The sequence below is a fragment of the Colletes gigas genome, unplaced genomic scaffold (genome assembly GCF_013123115.1).
Source record: "Colletes gigas isolate AHSC1104 unplaced genomic scaffold, ASM1312311v1 Colletes_gigas_Sc00004, whole genome shotgun sequence".
Taxonomy (NCBI): domain Eukaryota; kingdom Metazoa; phylum Arthropoda; class Insecta; order Hymenoptera; family Colletidae; genus Colletes; species Colletes gigas.
Genome location: NW_025106633.1, coordinates 8,759,562 through 8,779,117, shown reverse-complemented (window position 1 = coordinate 8,779,117; position 19,556 = coordinate 8,759,562). Strand labels below are relative to the sequence as shown.

The 19,556-nt window shown below is 45.9% G+C and overlaps 1 protein-coding gene across 1 annotated transcript in view; it reads right to left on the bottom strand.

The window, feature by feature from the left end:
• Nucleotides 1-11,654, bottom strand: part of LOC122405558 (complexin) — a 205,105-nt gene extending 193,451 nt beyond the window's left edge. Inside the window, exon 1 of the mRNA XM_043410424.1 lies at nucleotides 11,329-11,654. The gene's annotated coding sequence lies outside the window, so the exon portion shown is untranslated. The remainder of the gene's footprint in view (nucleotides 1-11,328) is intronic.
• Nucleotides 11,655-19,556: the final 7,902 nt, after the last annotated feature.

Genomic DNA, 19,556 nt, shown 5'->3' with positions numbered 1-19,556 from the left:
GGATAAGGTACGCCAGTGCTTTACCACCAACGAATCCTGACGTCTAGATTTACTCGGTATCCTATACTCGTGAAATACTGTAATGTCTCTGTATCCCCTGCTAACGGTACTATATAATTTAATCCCGTCAGGGACGAGAAGGTGGTGGTCGTCAGTATTTCTTGCGGCAGCTTCTCGCGTCTTTACTGCGACCCGTGATTTGCGAACGTACGTTTCCCCGACAGGATTAGCGCAACACGCTGGGAATTCAACTCACCCCGCGCGGCGTTAAACGTCGTGAAAATCTAGACAAACTTCTTCGTGATTCATCGATCATTATTGTGCGAGCTCTCGATGTTTGATAAACTTCTTCCTTAACGCCACATATGGGTGACACGATTGCTCACTGAGAAGCTAAAAAATTCTCGAGATTAGAGATTACTTATGGGGATGACTCGACGAGGCCGTCGAAAATCAGTTACGTCGCATCGCGAGGGAACAGCGCACGCTGGTACTTAGGTGTCCCAGCTCGCAAAATAGATAAGGATTTCATCAGACAGCGCGCAGATGCATTGTGCAAGAAGACAATCCGGGTCCTACATATGCTAGCTATCTGTATGCACCGACAGTATGCATCTCAAGTGTGTGCAGCCAGGCACTTGGCGGATTAATCCAGTTGGTAATTTGCCGTCCCGCGAACGGGGGGGAGGGGCTCTTCCCCAGCCTGAAACTCAGTCGGCTGCACATGCTACCGTCGCATCTGCACAGACGACGCCTGCGAATATTTCCTACCCGGAGAAACATAACTTCGTTCCCCTGTTTACGTTCTATCGACGCAAGAAACGAATGTCGTATCGTCCCGCCCCACGAAATCGAAATCCAACCAAGGTTTCCACAGACTGTACAAACTACGCTGTTGGTCATCGGCGAGATGCCATAATTTATCGCAGAATAATTCGCTGAAACTAAATCGTACAACCCAGTTATATTTCCATTTGTAACTTGTGGTAGCTGAATGGTAACTGAATGAACACCAAATTTTGTTTATTGCAACTCCTGTTACCCTTCTATTTACGAAGTATTTTTGTGTTAACAGTACGAGCAAGTAATAATGCGCCATTACCAAATCGATACAGAAGCATAGTTTATTTATTCATTTATAATTTATTTATTATATGGAATATACTCGTTTCAGTACATATAATCAACTAATACAAACAGTGTACAAATAAAACCAACAATACTAATAATGTTTATTTTCTCCTTTCACCACCCATCCCGTATTGCACGCGGCCAAATGAAGCTGCACTTGGGTGATCGCACGAAAACCAATGTGTCCAAACTTTCTACAACCGTCCACATAAAAAGCAAGTTACTTTTCCCCCCCATTTACAGCGAATGACCATTACATTGTACGAATACGAGTGGGAGTAACTGTACACGGTTGAATTTAGAGGACAACGACCAAGGAACAGAAAATATCGCCATTTGCAACCGCGAAGATGTCTCCGGGCGGATCCAGCGACCGTGTTTCACGCGCTTCGTTGTTCGTACGAATTACGACGCTATGATTTACTCGAGCCTCGGGAAAGAAAGTTTTAAAGTGGCTAGGCGTCCGCGCGATATATCGGTCAGGACTAACTCCCCGGGAAAGAAACTGAAAACATTCTCGTCCGCCAACGCGTTTTCTCGATTTATACGGGGGCATCGTTAATACGTAAGCTGTCAGATTTGCCTTTTAAACAGAATTCCCTCTTCGATGTACCGTGCATGCGCCACAAACGTGTCTGCTCTCATACGTTCGCCCGGACCCCTTTAATACGCTAAAATTGAATTTTTTTTTCGCTGCGATATTACGAGAAGCTTATCCTTGCTTGCACGAATATCGAATGGGGGTAGTCGAGTCGGCCATTTTGGGGAGGATTAGTAATAAACTCGTACGAAATAGCGCGAGGTTTTTATGTTTCCGTGGAAACTGACGCACACTCGGGGCCAAGTTTGAAGTAATAATATAGTCGATTGGGCGATGGCCCGTTCGTAATGTGAAATTTCGAGCACCGAAAAAGGGGGCGCAGGTGCATACGCGAATGAAAACCGAAACGATGGTTACGTTAGTTACGGGACAGCTTGGTACTTTCGACAATAGAAGATCCTCCACAATATTCGGGAATAATAGCCGGATAATTTAATGAAACGCAACGTATCAATACGTTAATGCATTAAATGCCTCGCGCGCAATATATTATATTAAAGTTCGTAATGTAGTGTAATTTTGTTACTCTCATTATACAGCCATAATGGATATAGAAAGGACGAGTAATTTAATTACGTTACCATGACGGTGAAACGCCATTGTAAAATTTCAGTTCTCGGTTTCACAGGAAATTCAGCGTACGAAGAGAAAGGAGGGAAGGGGGAGGGAGTAGGGGGAAGGTTTCGGTTAGAGAAAAAGAAAAAGAACGGCTCTCGTCGACTTATTACCGAAATGTGCCATCATCCACCCGGCTGTAGCTTCCGGCCACAGGAATTACGAAGTCAAATGGCCGCTGCGCGCGGGGCTTTAAAAAAAAATTTTTTTTTTTTTTACCGTGCACCGTTCCCCTCACGGATAAAACGTAAATTACCGTGTAATAGGATTTTGAATGGCGGTCGGTGCTAATCCTTGCTTTAATAATGTAGGTCAGGTGTCAAAGATTTAGCGTGACGTTGCTGATAACTCGTTCCGCGAAAACTAGCAGCTTTTCGAGGCGCGTCGCCGTGACTAAATAATTATTACGCCGCGTAATTGGAAATATATTTTAAAGGATTCGTTATTTCCACCGCGCCCAGACCCCTGGCATTCGCCGCGCATTTTTCCCGACCCTTGGTATTTCCGTGATTCGCAGCGCCGCGGCGCCCCGTATTTCAGGAACGGTAAAGGAACCTAGAAAAATAAATGACCTCTATTTCGAAGGTCATCAATTATAACGAACGCGGGCTGTTAATAACGTGCCGTCAACATCCACGCGGGTGATCCAGGTCAACCGAAATATTTTGCTGGCTGTTTCCGTTATTGAAATGACAAGCGGGAAGTAAATCAGAATTCGAAACAATCGTGTCGCGCGTTGTTTCTGGAGCTCGATCAAACCGGGCGTCCAAACGCTGCTGCGTTTCGAAAAGCGTCTCGAGAGCGACGGAGTGTCGACAAAAACGATCGAACGAAAGAGAGAAGAAGAAAAGGGCGGGAGAACACGACCACGATCGTCGAACGATACCGCGAAAGGTCACGGCTTTACTTGACAAATGGCGTCCTTGCGCCGCCACCGATGGACTCGCAGCGGGGTATCGTGGTCATCTACAAGACAGCAGAACCACATTATGAAACCATTTGCAGCTCCCTCGCCACCGTTGTCTCGAAAACTGTATTGGAATTTTTCCCACAGTCTCCCTCGAGAGATCGACGCTAATTTATTCGCGTCGGATAATTCGACGCTTTTGCTCGACTCTAAATAGCAGACACGCGTCGATAAAAAGCACGGTAATTGATAAGCTGGCTTCAATCGGAAGCTTTTCAAGACCGAGAATGGGACGGTGGATTTTGATGAAAACGTTAAAACACCGAGATCGATTCGCCTTTCATTGGAACAACATCAAGATGGGGCAAAAAAAATTAACCGCGCATCGCTTAATATCGAACAACAACGATGACCCAATTTCAAAAGATTAATAGGCTCATGGACAGCGCACGACCTTTGCACCTTTATGAAATTAAAAGCAAATAAGCAAATATGGACGGATCGATCGGCGAGTGCCTTTTTCGAGCCCAATCTGTCTCTTTTTTTATCTCCAGGCTCGATATGTGATCCGGGAGGATCGCCAGAACTGTGAAACAAATGTCACGAGGAAAAGGTCGAGATATAAAATTGCCTCGAATGCGGAGAAGGCATGGGTGACATGATTTTTTACTAAATAGCTATAAAAATTCTCACGATTAAACGTTGAAGAAAATTAATCTAGACTTTAATACTTTATGGCTTCTATAACCCTTATAATCGTTTGTCCCATACTTCTTAACATTCAATTTTGTGTTTTTGTTTATCATCACTGTGCAACTATCTTCTAAACTAATATCTCTTTTTTTACTAATGGATATTTAATACCGTGAATAAATAAATAAATAAATATTTGATATCTTAACCTATGTATCCACCAGTCTACTATTCGTGTCATCGTCTTAGCCAACATATTTACTAAAAATTCTCCAATGGAATTAATTGTAAATTTAATTGCGTAATAAAAAGAAAACAGAAGTTACCCTTTGGTACGAGTAAATAAATTGTGGATGGTTTGTAATCGTCTAAAAACAAAGTTTCGTTTCCCTGGACAATTTTGGATCGGTCCGGCCCAGTGGGCGCGTTAAACACTTTTGGGTGGCTGCGTTGACGTCGAGCGTTCGTGACATTTTCGTTGGAAACCGGGGATCGTAAAAACAAGAATCACGGAATCGCCGCGCGACACGAGATTTAATCTTTCGCACGCGGGACCGATCGCGTTATCGAGACACATATAAGCATAATCGAGCTGACGGCGATGTACACGAGGCGATAGTTGATATACGAGGATAGGCAAAGGATAAGCACGGCTATATCCCGAACTGATAATCGACGATAAGCCGTGGCCGGCGGTCGATAATCAAGGGGCTTGGCTCGAGAACGACTCATCGCGTGTGCAATCGCGTCGACGCGACGAAATTATCCGAAACGATGGGACACGTAACGGGCTTGTACGCCACTGGCGAGTACGCAACAACGGCCCGCCGGGCTGAAAAAGAAAATTAGGACGCACCCGGGTCCCCTTCTGCACGCCCTCGTTGCCGTTTCGAAAAAAACAAAAGTGGAAACTGAACGCCGTGATAAAGCGAAAGGAGGCGCGCTAGACGAAAGAGGCTGACGGGAACAAGGCCGCGAGATTAAAAGAACGCGAACCTCGCGCCTTGAAATTTCTTGCGTCGCCGTAAATGACGAAAGTTTAACCCCAGCATTTTAAAAACTATTATCAAGCTTCGTCGAGATCGAAATCTCTGTTATCGATGAAGAAACCCCCTCTTTTGGGGGTTCGTTTAGGTCTCGAGACCTTCAAGTATACATACAACACAGTCTTGACCGGAAATCGAGGTTGAAGAGTTACAGTTTTAAATCCATTTACCTATACAGTGACGTGTATTCTTGAATAAAGAGACATTTAACAAAACCCAGAGTTCCCAGTTAATTCTCGTCGAGCATCGAATTACGGGACCACGGAACTACTTCCTGGAAACTATTTGGCCTTCGCCTGTCTTCGACCACCGTGAAACTCTTTTCCTTTCTCGTAAAAGGTCATCCAGATTCTGAAACTTGGTGCTGCAACGTCTGGCGGCGTCCTACAATGGACGAGCTAACGAGAATTCGGTTAAACGACCAGCCTCCTTTCCCCCCGCCATTAAATTGACCGAACGGTCTCTATCGGGGTTCGCGAGGGTAAAAAGTCTGGAAGAAGAGAGCTTCGAAAAATCTTCGCGGTACAAAGCAGCCGGTAATTTATACTTCTGGAAAGGTGAGCGATACAAAAAAAAAAAACCCCTCGAAATGGGAATCGGGCGGGCGCGGGGGCGGGGGCGTTCGGCACAAAACGCGAGAACACGCTCGAGCGTAATCGAAGCAGCTTAATTAACCGAATTGAGCTACGCCATCGTTTCAGCAGCGTTTCAATTCGAATTTTTCTGAACGCGCGATCAAAGGGTCGAACGCTGGCCCCGGAAACCGGCGAACAGATGAAATAGGAAAACTAATGAAAGAACGAGCGGGGCCAAAGCGAATCGTTCGCCATCGCGATCGATACCGATGCTAGTTACCGTGGAGGGGGGAGAGGCTCTCTCTCTAATATATGTCCCCATCTTCCGTGTATTCCACCCCACTCCCCCCCCTCACACCCACACCCAGACTTCCTCTTTCTTTCATCTACCTTCTCCGACGATCCCTGACCTGCCCTCGCCTAAGTCCGACGCCGGTCGAATTATCGTACCGCATCCCGGAACGCTTCAAAGCCGTTTCAAAATTACTCGGCAACTCGTGGACCCGTGAGTCCTCGAGTACTCGAAATTAGTTTCCGCGAAAGCGTTCCGCCATTAGGTATGCGCGCTTCCGAATTCGTTAAGAACTGTCCCCGCCCGCCTCCTTGGCCCCCTCAAAGGAGAGCGCATTCTTTCGAACCCTTTTCCCCCTCCCTAGCCCCTCGAGGAGGGGGGGAAAAAATATCACTGGTGAAATTGCGGGACGGTAACGAGGCCAATGCTCCTTCTACCGGAAAACTGCCGTTCTCGAAGTTCGAGGTCTCACTTTTAGCAAGTCGTTTCCCTGGATAAACGGTATAATTCCGTTTCGAATTGATGGCCCCTAATTCATTTTTCCACGCGCCGCCGCTTCCGTGTTCCCCCCCGTTACGTTATTATAACCGTTTCTCTTTCCCAGAAGGGGGAACGAATTGTGCCATTTAACGACTTTTCCGTTGCTCGCCTTTTAAAATGTCTCTTCCGTTGTCCGGCTACCGGCCGGCCGATACCTTGATCCTTACTACTTGCACGACGATCGTTCCTTAATTTATATGTGTGTCTTGATCGAGGAACATTGACACGAGAAGGAAACGTTATCGTCGGTGGATTTTTAGGCTTGTGTCTTTTATGTACTTTGTGTCGAATAGTTTATCGTAATATTAAATAATGTAATCCGAATCATTGAGTCTGACCACACGCCTATAATCATCCCTGACATCCTTACAATTTCGTAAATAACGATGCTCGATCTCGTTCCAGGATTCTGGCACGCAACTCCTCGCGACTGGGTTAAAAGGTTGTAGGTTTAAAGGGCCGTCCCGCAGACCGATTCGATTTCACTGCCCGTTATAGAAAGTATCACACCGCTCCCATCGAGGTCTTCTATTTCGAGCAATATTCGGTCGCGCATTAAGGGCAACCCCCTACCCCCTCGACAACAACTGGGTCATCGTATCTCGCGTTAAAGTAATCATTGCTGAGGACTATTTCCGACTCAAATTTCTCCCTCGAAATTATTTATGGACCGATTGATCGCAGACGGCTTCATCAAGTGCACGTTTTTATACACGAAAACGAAACTTTGGTTTTAGACAATCGGAAAACTAGCGTATCAGTTATATTCAGAGCCTCGTTCAAATTCGAGAGCCATTATTTTTCAACAATCTTCACAATTATTTTAACTCCTCGGTGAAAAATCACCCACGCTTTAGTACTACTGCTAATAAATACTATTTGAATTTTAATTTCTTTCTCTTTGCATACTACTTCTTTATGTACCAAAGAATCTTCCCCTTTAATAAATGAATAATAGTACTTCCGTATCTCTTGACTCTTTTAATCCTTTGCGCTCCGAGAACTAATTTCAATAAAACTAACTGGATATTTAAATGCAATTTTCCGATGCCATTTTAAAGAATATTAAAATTATCCTTTTTCTCCGGAGAAATTTATAAATATTTGTAATTTAGAATTTCTTCGTTCTTCTTAAATCTTAAATCCAATTGCGATATTATGTATTCCATTGGAGTGCAAACGATTAATGTACCTTTCGAGATCAAAGAATCTTTTTCAATTTCGACGATCATTTTTCTAAACGAGTTCCTTTTCGCCCCTAAATAAATATTCTCGACTATACCTGCGCGAATCTTCGTTCCCCGGTGATCTTATTCTATTATTACAGGAGCAGATAACAAGTCAGAAGCGCCATTGTTCCCGATGGACGTTAGAATTTAGGCCATCGTCGCTACACGGGTCGCCAGGGATATATTTGGAACTCGTTTCGTCCGTGTGGATTACGATCGCCATTAGAATGGAGCTGAGAGAAAAAAGGAGCAACGTTGCTTTGCACGCGATTTATGTATCCGAATCAACGGGCTTCGATTCGACGCCGAGGAACGACACGTCGCGGCGCCGGGGCAGCGAACGGACTATCGATTCGGTTCGATTGCCGAAAAATGGTAATGCGGTCGAGCAGAACGGCGAGCTTCTCCCTAGAAAGGACGTCTCAATTTCGATACGTGCTACAGGAATGCGAAACAAGGATATCTTCCAGTTTGACGTTTCCAAAACCATGTTCCACGATACACTCGACGATCGAAACGAAGAAAGCGCGAAAGTGTTTTAATTTTTAAATTAAAAGAATAAACTTTCAGCCTAGGTCGATACGATCGGATAGATCGAGGACCTCGACGAGCTTTGCCTACGTTTGATTGGCAATATCTGTCGTGTTACGTTCATATCGGGGAGAATTTGAGAGAAACAATATGAGAGTTTGCGAAACTGTTAAAGCTGGTACGAAACTGCACGAGCGAACGAGGAACGGACAGGAAACAGTGAAAACGAGTAGGATACGGTTACAGTTGATTGTCGGGTTGCTTTCTCTGCCCTTTTACAGTCCTATATCGTGGAACTTAAAAGCGTTCAAATAGGTTGACGTTTAGTATAGTAATCTTTATCGTGTACGCCTCGCGGATCGAAGAATTGTTAACGATAAAAAAAAATATATCCGTCTATCCTTCGAGGGATAAAATTTATCGTGTCAAACATCCAGCACGGTTTCAATTTCCAACCAATTTTATAATCCCCATGGCCGTATTGTTATTTTTATTTGAATTCCAAAGCTGGAACACGGTATTAATTATAAAACTCGCCTAACTAGGTAACAATAAAAAGCATTCCATAATGAAGGAGTTTGGGGGAGCACGAGCCCGAGTATCGTGGTTAAATCTGTATCCGTATGACCTCGTTTCCGAGTATTTGCGCTAAAATACAAACGAAACTCTTGCCTCTATCCTGCTATTCGTGGATCGGTTATTTCGTTTCCGAATCCACAATATCCTTGTTTAAGTAAGCAATTAAAGATGCTTTCGCTGGCGGAGGAGCAACGATAACTTTCAGTGATTTGTGATTCCGTGGGCAACGAGATATCGATGCCACGAAATACGTTTAACGATCGTTACGGTAAGAGGCGCGCACCGCGCACGGCAGACGTCCGTGATTCATTGCGCCAAGGTTAAGCCTATTCGCATAATCAGACAGCGACGTATCACCTCCGCCATTAATTACGAGACCGTGCAGCGAGCATTTATCAAGCTGAATGGTCGAAGAGGAACCTGGGGGCTCGGTGTGCAGAGACAGAGCTGGCAAATGGCCGTGTCAACGACGCGTCAAACGTTTCGACGAACTAAGGAAAACCAGAACCGATCGATGAAGCCTTGAACCAAACTCGAAGGTTGGGACACCCTATTTCGGTGCATTAAACACGACCAAGAAAGCGTGCCAACAATGGCGCGGCTCCATCGACAGCCACCGCGAAACGAACTCGAGAAAATAGCTCAAAAGGATCTAACTAATCGACAAATTAAGCGGAAAGAAAATTAATTTTCTCCAGAAATCAACGCCAATTTTTGCGGGTTGAAACTGCTGTTAGAATGGGGGGAAAAATGAGTTTCTATTCCGATTGTCCCAAGATTGCAGGCAGAGTCTAAAGCCTCTCGACGCTAACCCAATTCTAACCCAAACCTAACTCAGATCCACGATAACCAAGAGCTATCAGAAGAGATATCAGAACGAAACTAATTTACAAATTCAGCAAACATGACTTTTTCCCGCCTAGAACGTATCAATGTTCTCTAGAAACCAACGCCAATTTTTGCAGACTGAAATTGCTGTTAAAATGGGGGGAAAAATGAGTTTCTATTCCAAGGGTCCCACGTTTTTAGGCAGAGTCTAAAGCCTCTCGACGCTAATCCAATTCTAACCCAAACCTAACTCAGATCCACGATAACCAAGAGATCAATCTTCTCCAGAAACCAACGCCAATTTTTGCAGACTGAAATTGCTGTTAAAATGGGGGAAAAAACGAGTTTCTATTCCAAGATTTTAGGCAGAGTCTAAAGCCTCGAACGCGGACTTAATCCAAGTTGCGATTGCCTCCTCGAGCGGGTAAGAAATTTCAAATCCTCGGTATCGTAATGGACTCGAAGATCACTGGCTCGCAACTGGATTCGCGCGCAAAACTTTCGGAGCTTTAAATTTCTATCAAACTCCGGGGGAAGGGAATTAGCGTCTACTGGCAGTTCCTCTCCGCGGAAATATCCACGAACAGTACACCCGTCGCGAACTGTATTATCGCGATACAAGATAAACGAAGATCCACCGCGCGAATTAATACGCGGACGAGAAATAACTGTCCTAAAAGTCCTTGGATGATTAATTGAAAAACGTTCCCTGCTTCGAGGTATCGTAAAAATAATTTCGTAAGGAAAGCAAGGCATAGGAACGACGCCGAGTTCGTTGACCTTCGTCCATCTTTCTCCGACCTTCCTAACCTACAGACGTCCACCGGCGCGAAATCGTACGGAAAAAAACGCGTGCACTTCGGGAAACGAACCTTGGACCATCAAAGCGCGTACATCGCGTAACCAGTTCCCTTTTAACCGGCGCTCGATCGAAAAACATCACGGAGATATATTACTCTAATGGAACCAGTTTTACGGAGAACGATGTCGACGCGATAAAAATAAATGTAATTCCGAGCGTTTCGTTTGCTCAACGTGATGCAATATTCTGCAGGGAGAACATTCTGCGCTAGCAAATATTTGCGTACGTCTCGCGATACTTAACGGATAGTTTCTCGTCGAGTAACGTTTTACTTTAAAAACCTTGTATATTAATCGACGATTTGAAATCGGGGGAGCAGAACAAGATAGAAAAGACGGGGGTTGTAAAACGTCTCGTAGGAGACTTTGACGACGGGCATCGCATGCACGGCCGCCGAAATCGCGACGAGGATGCTCGGGAAAGCTAAACCGCGTTCGAGATCGATGACGGAGACCTGCAGCGGCCTAACCCTTGCGTTTTATCGAGCCGCGACACACGTATGGCAGTCACGAAAAAGAGAGAGCAGGAAAATACGCGTCCGCGTCGCGATCGACCAAGAGCGACGAGGCACGAGCGATGCAGCGTGAACGTAGGCGCGTGTCCCGCTGCCTCGCGATTTCAACGCGTTCGAAATATTCGGGAGGAGAGACGCGACGTTCTCGCAACGTGATCGACCGCCACGGCCACGGCGAGAGGGAACCACCGCGAGGAAAACATCGCGGGTTGTTGACTCGAGCGAGGAGACGAGCGTTCCGTGCGGCCTCGAGGGCGAGGGGGAGCGTGCAGCGTGCACGACAGACGCAATAAACGTATCGCGGTGACATTGACGAGTATTTTTTTTCGTAAATGGCAGTGTATAAATTGCAACGAACGCGTCGTGTCTGGTACTGTCGACTCACCTCGATCTGCGGCTGGTTTTTACGTCGAACGGATGCCGTACGGAGTAGAACCGAGGAAGGGCTGGCTCGACAAAACAGCGTACGTCGACTACCGGCGAGGACAACGACGACGACGACGTTCGTACGAGTCTCACGTTTAGACTACGTGTGTCTCCCCGGTCGTCGGTGGCGGAGACAGCGACGACGGCGGTGGTGGTAGTGCTGGCGGCGGTGGTGGTGGTGGTGGTGGGTGCCGGTGGTGGTGGTAGCTGGTTTCCGTCCTCCAAGCGGGAAAAAGAAGGGTGGAGAGGTAGAGAAAGACAGGGAGAGACCGATGAGATCGAAGTCTCGTGGCAAACGGTCGTGGACTGAGTGAACCCGAGGTCCAACTGAGCGGCTGTGTCGTGGCTGCGCGAGTGGCGCCGCTACGCGGAGGGTTACCGAATCACCATCGATCCATCGAAAGTGGTATGAGGGAAGCTCGCCAGCGCACGCGGAGATCGGGGAGAAGGGTTGGCGCACACCGACGGAGGGTCGAAGAGGATACACGACCAACGGAACCCTACCCTCGGCCCTTTGAGAGGAAAAGGGAGAGGGAGAGCGACGAGTCGAGTTGGGAAGAGGGCGGGGCATACGCGTACCACACGTTCCTATCTCTATGTCTATACCTGTGTCTTTTTCTTCCTCTCTCCCACTCACCCCCTCGCAACCAACTATTTCCCTCCATTATCCCTGACTTTCTCTCTCTCTCTCTCTCTCTCTCTCTCTTTCTCTCGCTCGCTCCATACACAAATAGCCCTCTATACTTGCCTATTTCTGTTTCGTACACTCTTTAGCCATTGTGCGTGCCTACTTGCTGTGCTCCTGAGCCTCCCCGTGCTTTTTCGACTACGAAAAGTGTTTAATCATCGAATCGGGCGCCAAAACAATACAGATGTTTGACCCTGTTACCGATACACGCTGACTCGCGAAACTTACTTCCCTTTGCTACTAATTGCAACATAATCGCTGTGACTTTGGATTCTTCCGAGACAATAACCACCTAATATCACCCCACCCCCCTCCCTTCATTGGATGCCCCGGGAGAACTTTGCTAGTAGGAAGTTGCAAAAAGTGAATATGGGTCGTCGAAAGATGATGAGAATTTCGGCAGTACGTTGCATCCCCGTTTACCGTAGGATAAGATGAGAAATTTCCCCGCCATCGTAAACGCTTTAGCCTTAAAGCGTCCCTCGTAAAATGTCGCACGTAAATACGATGCTGGTACCCATTATACCTCGTTCGAACACGCGGTTATACACGGTCGCGTATTCCGCGAATCGATAAAAGAGTTGTTGTTTCTCTCATCTCGATATCTAATAACACCCGGGGGCCACGGAGTTTCCTCCGCGTATCGCGGCGATAAAAGACGGTTCGCGCGTACACGTACGTCGCCTTAAGATCCATTAAGTAAACGCAACTCCTCCCGGGGCGAGCTGTCGCGTACATGCGAACGTTTTTAACCGAGAGCGCTTTGTGGAAAAATGTAAATCTGGGTCAACGTTATTCCGAATAGAAAACTAACGGGAGATATGGAGACCCGGTCTGAAGTTGGCGTGATATTTTTTTTTCAAGTTTCCCACCGGAACCTAGTTGACATTCGTATCGCGCGCGAACGCGTAAAACATCGTCGAGCGAAAGGAACGCGTAAATATCTTGATACAGCCGGGATATATTCCCTACCGGAGAACTCGCTAACAATTTCAAAGACTCCCTTACACGCGCCGCGATCTCTTTATCGAATTTACAACCGGATTTACAGCGCATAGAGTAAAAAAATCCTTACGAGAACCAAATTTTAAGAGACGTTCGAAAACAACGGACGTTCCGTACGGTCTGGTACGTTCACTGTTTCGAGTCATATCGCCGCGACATTATCATCAAAATTTTACGAGTGTCTGGAATCGGTGCTCGGGCATGGAAACGCTATTGGATACATAGAGCTAATGGCGCGACATAGCTCAGCTTTATCTCGCGTTGTTGGATGAATCACGAGTGATCCGACGATAAATCGATGGCTTTCAAAGGTGAGCCGTACATGATACTTGGAAACGGAAATTCATCGGCGGACTCGCGCAAGGAAATGATTCGTGCCGTGGCAAATACGGCCGAGTCGACGGTATTAACCTGATCATTTATCGGCGAACTTTGCCACGTTGATTATTTATCATTCGAGGGAAGCAACGCGTGCAACGGTTCCTTCGCGCAAAGGTGGACCGTGGAATTAAACGGCGTGTGGGTGGCTTTGAGCACCTGGACGGAGCCTGTCAAACGCATCTTACGAACGGCAGAAATCCTTACGCAAAACCGTGAAACGAGGCCCGATTCCTGGCCGGCTGGGAAGCCGGAAATTACGTAATTTCCTTACATTCTGCCAGGAGTTGCGCACTTTACGCGAGACACGCCGTCCTCCGCCGAATATAGAATCTCTAATCGAATCGATAATTACGGGATACCGCCCAAAGGAAGAAATTGAAAACGCTTCACTTCCGGAACCGTTTTCCTCGCGCTCCCTTTTTCGATCCTTCGCGCGAAAAAGGAGCCCGCTGTTCTCTCGATACAAAGAAGAACGCGTCGGGGCCGTCGAAATTTCAAAAATTGAATTGCCACGCGGTTGCAATCGATCCCCCATTTTTGATTCGTTCGACTCTTTCTCTATCGCGTCTGTTCTTTTCCGCGTATCGGGAAAGAAGCGGAAAAATGGACGTGATATATGTAACATCGGGCTCGTATGTGCGTATGGATTCTCGGTGTTCCACGGATGCCCGCCAGACTTTGGTTCTAGGACGTATACTACTGGAATCACGTCCCGGAATGGCGAAGTGCAAATCCATGTTAGTGGTATAATGCTCCGCTATAAGTCTCGGAATTATGTGGACCGTGATAAGCATGGCGAAAAGCGACGGAACACGATTGTCTTTCAACGATCCTGTCTGAAATTGTTTCGTCGCGTTTGGACTTTTCGCGTCGCGGATGGAAGCGACACGACGAACGGAAACTGGGTCCAGTTCGGCTTGTTTGGGTTTTCAGACGACCGGAATAGTCCTGGATCAGCCAAAGGCATCCTGATCGGGACTAACTTCGTGTCGAGCGGTTCCCGTTCGCCCAACGTTCTCCGAGTTTCGAGTAATTTTTATCTCGGAGCGTAATAGAAAAATTGCTAGCACTTTTCTTGCACCGGGTGCAATAAGTTCCTGCGGCTTGGAACCATCCTATATATCCTATCTCCAAATCTAATGCTTCTTCCTTAAATTCTCTTTACCCTATCTCTTCCTTTTCGCTGGAAAATCCTTGAAAAGCTCCGTACGTCGTGGCTGCAATGATTTATTGGTTTACGGATGTCGTTCCAGTCTTTCAATCTGGATGTCGCGGCGGTCATGGTACTTCGCCAGTTTCGTTACATATTTCCGGTACGATTCTTCGTATTTCTCCGCGATTAATCCATCGATTGCTAAATTGCCTGCCTGAACCTCTTTAGATCTCGGTCCTCTTTACCGTTTTTTGAATTTAAACGAAAATTTGTACCCCGGGTTGATCTTGCAGCGGACCCGTTATTAAAGGAATTACGAAATTACAATAAACGACGTGAATTGGACAGTTCGCGCAGAGTCGAGAGACAATCGAAGCGACCGAAACAAAAGAGTGCTCCGTCGTATTCCCAGCAAAATCGATTCCAACTTTAACAATAACCGGCTATATATCGTACGATTCAGATATAAGCGCGTACTACGGTCATCCCCTTTAAACATGTTTCAAAGTGACCAGTAATTTATTGATCCACGCGGCGTGTTCAATCCGCTTTCAGAGATTAAGCGTAGGCTCTGGCGACCGAGGAGGCCAAGCGCAGTTTTATTTTTTCCCTTGGTGTCTCTGTCGCGTTTGGACGCTGTCGTCCTCCAGGAAATGGCTGTTGCCTCGTCTGGAAAAGTCGAATGCCTCGAACGGGACTGGACGAGGCGGGATCGTCGAGGAATTTCACACCTGGTGCCCGGAGCGATGCGCGCGGACCACGTCGAGCCGTGGAATAGGTTCTTACGAGCATCGACGTTGTACAAACGGACGTAAGCAAATTGTAAACACCCTTTGACTATCTGGTGTAAGGAACGAAATTCAACTCCGCGTCCAATTCGTCTGCTTTACGCGTATAGATAGCGACGACGGGCGTGCACGGTAGCTGCTCATCAACCTGGAAAATTACATGGCTTCCGCTCGCATTTAATTCAATAACGATTTCCTCGCATTCGGCTAACGAGTACGCTGGATTATCTCGCATCCTACATCGAAAACACTCCGACGTCGAGACGTTTGCTTTCGAAAGTCGCTGTCAAGAGCGACTCCAGCGGACGCGACATTGACAGCAAAAGCAGGAACTCGAGAAGTCAGTCGTTTTGCAGTTCGATTGCCATCGGTGGTCACCGGTGACCGGCACTTTGAACTTAGAACTTAGAAATTTCTATAATTTGGACAAACGTCGAGGATATCTTTGGGCATGCAAAACATCGCAGTTAACGCGTCGAAATATTTTGTCATCTGATTTCTCGAAACAAATGGCTGAACGACCGTCCAGCAAAAATCGAACGCGACTTCTGCGAGGTACAAATCCTTGATTCGTCGCGGACCACGGTCCTGGCGTACCAAGCTGTCGATAACAATTTGTTTGTCTCGACAATGCAGTTGCAGCTGTTTCGGTACAAGTTCGAAACTATAAAGTATCGAGTCCCTTTGTTGTTTCGTATTTCTTATTGCAAGAACGGTCAGCGTCCGGGAAATTTCCAAGTTTTCCTTGCTCCCTTTCGTAAAATACCACAAAGGACATTCTACAATTTTTTAATTATCAAACTCGATTCAACGTCGTAACGATACGACAAGAACTTTCGTACCTCTTGCAAAATTTCGACTTTAACGTGTTTACATAATTTTCTATTAATTCCACGACCGTAAACTTTGTAACTGTTCGTGGCTGTTAACGATAAATCGCATTTTCCGTAAGTTTCCAAACGACCTATTTCCTCTGTGCACGTAGAGCCACGTGACACGCGTTTGTAATAAAATAAATTAAAGGGTATACCTCGTTTAACGAATAGTTGGAACGATTGGACATTGGACGCCCGGAACCTTCCCTCGGAAGAAGAAAAAGCACGATCGGCGAAAGTTGGAAGTTTCGTCAAAAATGCGGCCTGCCTTCGAGACTGACCTAATACACTTCCTCGATGAAAAATTGCTTCGACCGAAAGCAATAACCGCATTCCTGGTCGCGTGGACGTTTAATAAAGGACGCGTTCGACTATGCCGAAAGACGTCCACCGCGAATATTAGATCTCACCGTTTCCCGTTCATACCGCCAAGGGCATTAACGGATGTCGCGGCTTAATTAAACTTTAATTACTTCGATGCGTCCGCGATCACGATTTTTAACCGGGCGAAACGAGCTTGTCGATCGCCAGCGAGTTTCGAAACAGTTGGAATCCTTATGTCATTCGTGATTCCCGAAAATCTCAGCAATTTTGTAGATCGAAACTATCGTTGTTTTCTACCAGTGGGTGTTAAAAAACAATCGTAGCAAGAATTATCGTGGAAACGTGGAATTTAAATGTCGAATATTTAGAAACTTGAGATTTTATTTGGTATTTTGTCGATCGTGAGTTTTTTTTAATTTTACGAGAATTTGATCCGCGAAATAATTCAGTCGTAATGTGGTCACGGCGACCTCAGTCAGAAGAATGGATAACTGAAGAGAATGTGGTTGATAAGTGAGAGATCTGCAGTCGAACGCCATTCCGATTCGACGTGAACTTTGGAATTTGAAATTAATCGTTTGCACTTGGCTCGAAGTTTCGCGAAATAATGCGTCTTTTACAGAAATTTGAAACTAGTTTTTCCCTTTTTTTTACTGCGACGTAGGAGTTTCGTATAAGATACTCTATTTATTATCTTTTTAGAGGAAACATGGAAATAAAAATAGAAAAACGTCTTTGTTCTTTCGAGCTGTTGCATCGATCGTCAAGAACGCGAAACGAAAAACAAAAGAAAAACAGACGACAGGTTTTAAGACACTTGTCGTAGTTGTTTATTTAAGAATAAATAAGGCTCTGGATTTCGTAATTGTCAAAATATGCAACGTGTCCTGTTCGAAGCTCGTCTCATCGGATTCCTGCGTTCCCGTAAACGACAACAACGCTCGCAGAAAAAAGTTCGCGTCGGAGGCGGTATCCTCGTCGTCTGTCGCCAGAAAATGATTTAATGAAACAACACGCCGTAACATAAACGAACATTTACTTTACAAGGTCGCCGTGCAGAAAGTAAACGCATGCAAAATGAAACTAGAAACATAAAATCGCTGGAACACACGTTGGTCTCGCGTGCGCGCGAGAATGACGCAAGCTTATGACGAAATCGAATAGAGAGTGACAGAAAATATTATCGCCCCGCACGATAATCGACCATTTCGATTTACAACCAAAGAAAGTTTGGGGATCGTAATTTCACTCGACCGGATCTCTCACGATTCGAAATCTTCGTTTTCAAAACCCTTCTTTCGATGCTATTGATATTAATTTCAGCGTGTGAGGAAAGAAACGATGATAACAACAATTACCAAGCTTATTAACTGTAAATTTTTATGGGTTTAATATAAATATTTTCTCTGTATAATTTTCATTTTTTGTTTTTGTGCCCTATATATTACTTCTTTCTGTACTAAAGGGTTTTTCTAATAAATAACGATACTCCTGTATCCGTCGAATTTTTTGAGAAACAACGGGATGAACAGTCTTTTGTAATTTTTTATTTTATAATAATTTTTGTGAATAATAAATTTTGTAAGTGTAATAAATGAATGGGTATTTTGCCCCCGCGAACGAGCGAGTAAATAAATAAGAGAAGGTTTCTAGTTAGCCAGAGCGTTCGAAAACACGGAATCCAAGTAGAACGAAACGTGTCATGGTCAGACGAGATCGGCCGACCCGGCGCGCGGCGATAGCGTTATTTTTCAGTCTCGGTCGTTTCCGCAAATCGAGAGAAAGGATTCGAACAACGACGAAGGCGCGAACGAATCCGTTCAAGGAGCACCAGGGAATCGTTTGTTCGCTTCCTCGACCGGGGATCCGCGTCTCGTCGAGTGAGAGGGAACGCACCTCGGTTCCGTCAAGGCCGATCGTCTTCTCGTCTCGTCTTTCCATTAAATCGCCTCGTTCCACATGCGCGATTTTTATGACAGTGAGGACGGAAAAGCCGCGGGAAAACGATCCCTGTAATTGAGAAATCGATTGTGAAATGGCGCGAACGGACGGAGAAGTTCGCGTAGCTGATCCGCGGAAACTCCCGCGACTTAATTACAATTACGGGGGCCAACTTTCGACGACTCCGACCAAAGACAAAAAGACGGTAACGCACAGTTGGATCGTAGAAAACCTTTCGCACGATACGATCTTTACAATAGAAAATTTATTCAAAAGTTTGCAGAAAGGGCCACGTTAAAATGTATTATTCAACGATGAAATTTAATTAGTTGAATGGTAAACATTACTGTGAATTATCTGATAGAATAATCTCCGTAGAAGTTTCGAAAGTGTATTAAAATAAAAAATCGTTAAGATGAAGAGGAGGAAACGAAGCCAGGGTAAGGAGGATGCCACGTTACGGTGCGTCTAGTTCGGAAATAAACAAGAAACAGCAGAATTCCACGGTACTGTTGGTTCGAGGGGCTTTCTAAGCGCCACGGAGATATCCTTGGATCCTTCGATCGGTAATCGTTGGTCGCTCGAAAGACCCGCTCGCCTTCGAGCCGGCGGCTTCATTGTGCGTTCCGTCCATTAGCGGGGAAAAACTGGAAAAGGCCGCGATGAATTTACGCGGCCCGTTTCGTCCGTGCTCTACTAAGTACGCGGAATCCTCGCGAATCTCATGCTACCGAGACCAGTGTTACGGCAACGCGCGGTACAGAAAGAAAGTTTACTGGACGTAAGAGCGCGTTACGATCTATCCCCATCGCGGAAACGAGCGCGTTTTCCACGCGAAATCGGCCCCAGAGACAGGCACCGGAGATTTTCGATCGCCACGACAGTTTTCTCGAAACGGTACAAGGCATAGGCCTACATAGAAACAGGTATTCCTGCTCGACCGCTCTTCGACTCGATAAAAGAGGCGGAGTGGCATTCCACTTTCCTATTGCTATCGTTGAGAAATTATACGCGGTGAAAATCGCTGCTACG